Below are 9,173 nucleotides of genomic sequence, written 5' to 3'. Positions count from 1 at the left end.
GGTGACCATCCAGCTGCTGCTCGCACTTTCATTCCTAACTCTTCCTCATCAGTGGTGTTGTGCATTTATGTCTTCTTTTGAGAGATGTTTATTAAGCTCATTTTCCCATTTTAAATCAGACTATTTGTTTTTCTGTTTGTTTTTGGTGTTTTGAGGAGTGTCTTATTTTCAGGCACTACAAGGTACTCCAGGATAATCTTGTGTATTTGCTGGCCCAAATTTCTACAAGGATCTCTGCTTCCTTTTATTAGAGAATACCATTAGAAATCAAGATCTCTCTGAAACTATTCCAATCAATAGAAAAAGAGGGAATCCTCCCTAACTCATTTTATGGGCCAACATCATCCTGATACCAAAGCCTGGCAGAGACACAACAAAAAAAGAGAATTTTAGACTAATATCCCTGATGAACATCAATGCAAAAATCGTCAATAAAATACTGGCAAACCAAATCCAGCAGCACATCAAAAAGCTTATCCACCATGATCAAGTGGGCTTCATCCCTGGGATGCAAGGCTGGTTCAACATTCGCAAATCAATAAACATAATCCAGCATATAAACAGAAGCAAAGACAAGAACCACATGATTATCTCAATAGATGCAGAAAAGGCTTTTGACAAAATTCAACAGCCCTTCATGCTAAAAATGCTCAATAAATTCGGTATTGATGGAACATACCTCAAAATAATAAGAGCTATTTATGACAAACCCAGAGCCAATATCATACTGAATGGGCAAATGGAAAAATTCCCTTTGAAAACTGGCACAAGACAGGGATGCCCTCACTCACCACTCCTATTCAACATAGTGTTGGAAGTTCTGCCTAGGGCTATCAGGCAAGAGAAAGAAATCAAGGGTATTCAGTTAGGAAAAGAAGAAATCAAATTGTCCCTCTTTGCAGATGACATGATTGTATATTTAGAAAATCCCACTGTCTCAGCCCAAAATCTCCTTAAGCTGATAAGCAACTTCAGCAGTGTCTCAGGATACAAAATTAATGTGCAAAAATCACAAGCATTCTTATACACCAGTAACAGACAAACAGAGAGCCAAATCAGGAATGAACTTCCATTCACAATTGCTTCAAAGAGAATAAAATACCTAGGAATCCAACTTACAAGGGATGTAAAGGACCTCTTCAAGGAGAACTACAAACCACTGCTCAGTGAAATAAAAGAGGACACAAACAAATGGAAGAACATACCATGCTCATGGATAGGAAGAATCAATATTGTGAAAATGGCCATACTGCCCAAGGTAATTTATAGATTCAATGCCATCCCCATCAAGCTACCAACGAGTTTCTTCACAGAATTGGAAAAAAACTGCTTTAAAGTTCATATGGAACCAAAAAAGAGCCCGCATCTCCAAGACAATCCTAAGTCAAAAGAACAAAGCTGGAGGCATCACGCTACCTGACTTCAAACTGTACTACAAGGCTACAGTCACCAAAACAGCATGGTAGTGGTACCAAAACAGAGATATAGACCAATGGAACAGAACAGAGTCCTTAGAAATAATACCACACATCTACAGCCATCTGATCTTTGACAAACCTGAGAGAAACAAGAAATGGGGAAAGGATTCCCTATTTAATAAATGGTGCTGGGAAAATTGGCTAGCCATAAGTAGAAAGCTGAAACTGGATCCTTTCCTTACTCCTTATACGAAAATTAATTCAAGATGGATTAGAGACTTAAATGTTAGACCTAATACCATAAAAACCCTAGAGGAAAACCTAGGTAGTACCATTCAGGACATAGGCATGGGCAAAGACTTCATGTCTAAAACACCAAAAGCAACGGCAGCAAAAGCCAAAATTGACAAATGGGATCTAATTAAACTAAAGAGCTTCTGCACAGCAAAAGAAACTACCATCAGAGTGAACAGGCAACCTACAGAATGGGAGAAAATTTTTGCAATCTACTCATCTGACAAAGGGCTAATATCCAGAACCTACAAAGAACTCAAACAAATTTACAAGAAAAAAACAAACAACCCCTTCAAAAAGTGGGCAAAGGATATGAACAGACATTTCTCAAAAGAAGACATTCATACAGCCAACAGACACATGAAAAAATGCTCATCATCACTGGCCATCAGAGAAATGCAAATCAAAACCACAGTGAGATACCATCTCACACCAGTTAGAATGGCAATCATTAAAAAGTCAGGAAACAACAGGTGCTGGAGAGGATGTGGAGAAATAGGAACAGTTTTACACTGTTGGTGGGATTGTAAACTAGTTCAACCATTATGGAAGACAGTATGGCGATTCCTCAAGGATCTAGAACTAGATGTACCATATGACCCAGCCATCCCATTACTGGGGATATACCCAAAGGATTATAAATCATGCTGCTATAAAGACACATGCACACGTATGTTTATTGCAGCACTATTCACAATAGCAGAGACTTGGAACCAACCCAAATGTCTATAATGACAGACTGGATTAAGAAAATGTGCCACATATACACCATGGAATACCATGCAGCCATAAAAAAGGATGAGTTTGCATCCTTTGTAGGGACATGGATGCAGCTGGAAACCATCATTCTTAGCAAACTATCACAAGAACAGAAAACCAAACACCGCATGTTCTCACTCATAGGTGGGAACTGAACAATGAGATCACTTGGACTCGGGAAGGGGAACATCACCCATCGGGGCCTATCATGGGGAGGGGGGAGGGGGGAGGGGTTGCATTGGGAGTTATACCTGATGTAAATGACGAGTTGATGGGTGCTGACGAGTTGATGGGTGCAGCACAGCAACATGGCACAAGTATACATATGTAACAAACCTGCACGTTATGCACATGTACCGTAGAACTTAAAGTATAATAATAAAAAATAATTAAAAAAAAAGAAAGAAAGAAATCAAGATCTCGGTGCTGTGTGGTTGACTCACTTTTTTTTTTTTTTTTCTTCTTAAGAGTTGGAAGTCTTGCTATGTTGCCTGGGATGATACCAAAATCCTGGGCTCAAGCAATCCTCCTGCTTCAGCCTCCCAAGTGGCTGGGAAGCAAGTGCCACCATGCTCAGCTTAACTACTCCCCTTGTGAAAATCTTAGCTCTATTCATTTCTCAAGCACTGAGAGCTTCTCATCCTATCTATTGTTTCAGGTTATGGTGTGCCCACCCCTCAAATGTTGATTTTCTAAAAATCCACAATCCCTGTGCTGTTCATTCTACATGCTATTTGAAGGAGTTTATCTCTTTTCTTGTCTTACATTACCACCTGAAGCTGCTGGCTCCCAAATCTGTTCCTGGATCCTGACTCTTACCCTGAAGTAAAGGCTCCAACTACCTGATGCGCATAAATAATTGAATTCCACAGGTGCCTTAACCCAGACATTCCAAAATTGAATCCACCATCTTTCCCTCACTAAATCAGCTACTCTTGTTTTCCTAATCTCCATTAATAACACTACTGTCCACCCAGTCAACTCACCAGTCATCAAAGTCATTCTAGTCTCTTCTATGTCTCTCATTCTGCCTCCTACACAATAATCAAGTCCTTGTTCATTCTACTTCCTGAGATGTTCAAAGCAACTTCCTCCCATTATTTCTACAACTTTTTCACTCCAGCCTAGTTCCAGTCTTTACCAGCTGTCACTTGAGCTGTTCGAATTTTCACTGTCTACAACTTTGCCTCCTCAAAACCATCCTCTAACCTGAGGTCATAATGATTTGTTGTAAGTACTCTTCAGACTCTATCATTCCTCTACATAGTACATATAATCTATATCATCAGACAGTTTTTTTAAAAACATAAAAGCCAAAGAGTCTGTGTTCTTTTCATTATTGTTGTTCAAGTGCTTGGCAAAAGCCTGACACACAATAGAAGTGCATATAAATAAAACATTTTGACCACACCAATATTCTCAATTTTTATTAGCACTCTGGCACATTCTGGAGCAACAAAAGGCTTCAGAAGAGATCTCTCAAGGTCTATCAACACTACTGAAAAATGAATTTTAAAGTAATCATTAATGTGGAAAGCATCATGGTTACCATGACAGAAGAGTGATTATAGAATCAATATAATAGCACTTTAAGGAAAACCTAATGACGAAAATGCAATATTGTTTATTTATGCAGCTGTTCTTAATTGCTGTGTAGTCAGGCTTTGATATAATACACTTTTTGAGGTTACAGACAATTTACTAGTACTTATAAAGAATTGAAATATATATGTGATTTACAAGTTTAATAAATTATTTTCTAACATATCCATAACACAGTGTCTGTTTGACTCATTTGTGTGGCAATATGTTTCTTGATAGGAATAATAAAGCTGCACTTACAACTAGCAACATAGTAACCCTAGGGAGTGCTGCATGCATTTGAACAGCCCTCTCTAACGGAAAACAAAAATAATGAGGATTGCTACTCTATGTACCAACAAAATAGAGCTGCCACTGATGTCTTTATGACTCTGAACTGTTTTCACCAACATCAGGCCAACTCAACGTGATGGATCCCATACATCTTTTTCTGAAGCATCATTTGCGTATCACAAATATTTATTCAACAAGCATTTGTTGCTCAATTAAGGAATTGAGCAGAAATCCAATGCTGGAGGCCATCCGGTCTAGAGATGGACATTCATGTGTGTAACCCAAGTTTGCTTTTTTATTAATAAGCATGAATTATGCCTTACGTAACTAAATGTAACTAAAATGTGCATGTGTGTATATGCCAGAGGTTTAAAGAATAAAGAAATAATAGTGCTATGGATTAACTCCAGTATCCCATATTTGATTCCAGATCCCACTACTCAGCTTATTGTTGAGCAGTATACTAGGTTTATTTTTTTACTCTATCAACTGTTATTATTGTGTAGGGTGCAAATTATACAGTGCTCATCTGCTCTCAATGACCAGAATCTAGTTAGAAATACGAGTCTGTCTCTCCCTCTCTCTCTCTCTTTCTCTGTCCCTCTCTCACACACACATACACAGCAAGAAAGAGACAAACACAAACACAGATGCATATTTTCAAATATTGTTAAATAAATGTGTTACATTATCACAAATCAAGCATAACAATACAGTAGATCACCCAAATGTGTGGTACACTAAAAGTCTGTGATTTCCTCTTTTGGCATCATATGAAAATATACGAATTGGTTGGGTGCAGTGGCTTACGCCTGTAATCCCAGCACTTTGAGAGGTCGAGGTGGGCGAATCACTTGAGGTCAGGAGTTTGAGATCAGCCTGACCAACAAGGTGAAACCCGTCTTTACTAAAAATGCAGAAATTAGCCGGGCATCGTGGCGTGTGCCTGTAATCTCAGCTACTTGGGAGGCTGAGGTAGAAGAATCGCTGAACCTGGGACGTGGCAGTTGCAGTGAGCTGAGATCGCGCCACTGCCCTCCAACCTGGGCAACAGAGCGAGACCCTGTTTCAAAAAAAAATCATGAATTGATTTTTAATTTCAAGGGCCCACGTGACAATTTCAAGAGATCAAAATAACACGAAGAGTAGCTGTAACCTTGATACCAGAGGCCTATGTGGATACTAACTGTAACAGACAACAGACCCACCATAATGTCTAGACAACATGAACAGAGATAATGCTGTTTTCAAATATGAGGCCCAAATAAAAAGTCATGAGGCCAGGTGCTTGAGTTTATAAGTATCGATTTATAATTAAGCTCCATCTTCCATTGGGAACTCCATGAGATATGCTTCAAAGTAAAGAGCAATAGGAATTTATTCCTATAACTATGGTTTATGAATTTATAAGGTAATATTGTGAAAATAAGCCAGATTGTAAGTGTAATAGATTCAGCATAAGAAGAAAATCTTTCCTAATGGTCACAGGAAAGTTTTATAATGTGATTTTAATTGAATTTGGCTCTTTAATAAACAACTACATTTTGGGTTATAAACAATAAATAAAGCTTCTTAAGACAATGAAAGAGAAAAAGGAAAATAACCTGTGTTGAGTGCAGACTCCCAAGCCAGACCATTTTGTTAAAATACTATACTGCTGCATTTGTGATGTCTTAGCCCAGGCTTCAGTTAATTTCACCTCCCAAATTGCCAAATGTCCATCAGGCAGTTCCTCAGAGTTCCCTTCTCTAAGAATTCTGCCACTTAAAAAGCAGATACATTTCCCTATATAATATAACTTCTAAATATAAAATTCACTAAACTACATCATTGAAAGATCATGTTAACCAGTCCTTTTTCAAAACCACAATGGATCCATCCCTACAACACTTACTTTTTTTAATGAAACAAGAAAGAAATTTAAAAAAAATTAATCTTGTTTCAGTAACTTTTCTTCCCCTCCTGCAGGGATTTTCTTTCTGTACTTTAAACTCTCTTGTAACCCCACAGAAAAGATCTTTTTCCTGCTACACCAACTTTCTGGGAAACTACTTGATTCATTGTATTTTTCAGTTCATGTCAGTTAGAGGATTCTCTTTTATATGTAAGGAGAGCAATTTACATTCTTCTGCCAAGGTGTTCTTCTTTATATGTGTATAGGATTTCCTCACCCTATTGTGTGTGTGTGTGTGTGTGTGTGTATAAAATTAGTTACAGCTGCTGTGTATTATAAATTGCTAAAAGCCAAAATATAGTTACTACTTTACAATAACTCTCATTTAGAGGAATGTAAAAATGTATCTTTGCAATTATTTGTTAGATAATTTTTCATTTTGTGATGTTCCTAATGGGTCCAATGGTCCAATGTGAGTATATTTTTAAAAATTGTGTCCGTGTAATAATACCCTAGGTTTTACCAACATTTTTTATTTTATTTTATTTTCAGAGGTACAAATGCAGGTTTGTTACATGGATATTATGTGACACTGGGGTTTGGAGCTTCTGATGATCTCGTCACCCAAATGGTAAACATAGTACCCGATAGTTTTTCAACTCTTTTTTCCTTCCTCCTTTTAGGATCCCCATTGTTAATTGTTCCCATCTTTGTGTCTATATGTGCCCAATGTTTAGCTCCCACTTATAAGTGAAAAAATGCAGTATTTGTTTTTCTGTTTCTGCATTAATTCACTTAGGCCAGTGGCCTCCAGCTGCATCCATGTTGTTGCAGAGGACATGATTTCATTGTTTTTTATGGCTGTGTGGTATTCCATGGTGTGTATCACCACATTTTCTTTATCCAATCCACCACTGATGGGCACCTGGATTGATTTCTTGTCTTTGCTATTGTGAATAGTGCTGCAATAAGCATACTAGTGCAATGTCTTTTTGGTAGAATAATTTATTTTCCTTTGGGTATATACCCAGTAGTTCAATTACTGAGTTGAATGGTAATTCTATTTTTAGTTCCTTGAGAAATCTCCAAACTGGTTTCCACAGGGGCTGAACTAATTTGCATTTCCACCAGTAGTGAATATGCATTTCCCTTGCCAACATCTGTTATCTTTTGGCTTCTTACTAATAGCCATTCTGACTGGTGTGAGATGGTATTTCATTGTGGTTTTTCCAAGGCCCTTGTATAGGTTCGAACTCTGAGAGTGTGCCAACAAACACAAAGTGGTATGGAGCAACAGGCTATTTTAATGAGCGCCTGGGTTCACGTGGGCTGAGGCCTTTAAAATGGTGTCAGCCCCAAGTGCGGACTGGTGGGAGTTTTATAGTCCTCTGTAAACAGGAAGTGTCCCAGTCTGATGTGAGTGCTACCTACCCGGAGGGCCTCCCTCTAGGTCTTCAGGGGGTATGTGTCTTCCGGCCAGCTCTCTTCCCGTTTGTGCTATCTTGCTGGCGCATGCTGCTGGAGAAAGTGGCCTTGCACCTTGGGACTGGGCCTGAGGAGGGAGGAGTTACTCATTCCCTTAAGCTTTCAAGCCCTGGGGAGAATCTTTCAGTTTTGATTTGCATCTCTCTGATAATTAGTGATTATGAACATTTTATCATATGTTTATTGGACACTTGTATGTCTTCTTTTGAGAAATGTCTGTTCATGTCTTTTTTGGGATTTTTTTTGGTGATTTCCTTTTTGGATCATGTGTTTTACCTTAAATATGCTGGCAGTTTCTGCTGAAAAGAGTTGAAAATATTTTTCTCTTTTGATAAGTGAGCATCACATTTAACAACAGATACACTGTTTCAAAAATTATGTGAACAGTTATATTCTAATTATGTTAACATTCACAGTTTTATACTCTACTACACCTTCTTAATATGTTGATATCATTACTGTTTGCAAATATTCTAAGTTCAATCTTTCCATACATGTACATTCTTTTAAAAATCTCCATTTTAAGAAGTGATTCATAAAACCTACTGATTTTAAGTTGATTTTATATTGCTCCCTGACAGTTGCATTTAAACTGGCTATCAACATCATTATAAACTCAAAAAAAAAAAAATATTCTGCCTCTCTGAAGAGATGAGGAGAGAGTAGAAAAAAAAGGAACACATGAATAGCAATGCAGTTTATCATAACTTACATCCCTCTTTAGGAATTCAATGAGAACAAAGAAACGAGCATTTTTAAAAGGTTAGAAAAATAAAAAGGGACTGGGCATGGTGGCTCATGGCTGTAATCTTAGCCCTTTGGGAGACTGAAGCAGGATCACTTGAGTTGAGGAGTTCAAGTCCAGCCTGGGCAATATAGTAAGACCCTGTCTCTATAAAAAAATAAAAATAAAAATAAAAATTAGCCAGGTGTAGTGGTGCATGCCTGTAGTTCTAGCTACTTGGGAGACTGAGATGGGAGTAGGGAGCATCACTTGAGCCAAGGAGTTCGAGACCTCAGTGAGTGAGCCATGAGCACACCACTGCAGTTAAAAACAAAACAAAACAAAAAAGATTAAAAAAAAAACCTCACTTCTATCTCATCATTATTTAGAATTTACAGTAAAAAACCCAAAAACATATGTTTTTTAACAATCATAACAGAAATTTTCAGTCATCTTTCATTTTTATAAACAATGTAGTGTACCACATTGCTTCTATTTACAATTAACTTCTGATTATTTTTATTTATTTTTTGATATGGAGTCTTGCTCTGTTACCCAGGCTGGAGTGCAATGGCACAGTCTCGGCTTACTAGAACCTCTGCCTCCTGGGTGCAAGCAATTCTCCTGCCTCAGCCTCCTGAGTAGCTGGGATTATAGGTGCCCACCACCACGCCCGCCTAATTAGTTTTGTATTTTTAGTAGAGACAGGTTTTCACCATGTTGG

Source organism: Macaca thibetana, chromosome 8 (genome assembly GCF_024542745.1).
Source record: "Macaca thibetana thibetana isolate TM-01 chromosome 8, ASM2454274v1, whole genome shotgun sequence".
NCBI lineage: Eukaryota > Metazoa > Chordata > Mammalia > Primates > Cercopithecidae > Macaca > Macaca thibetana.
Note: the sequence above shows the minus strand (reverse complement) of the source record.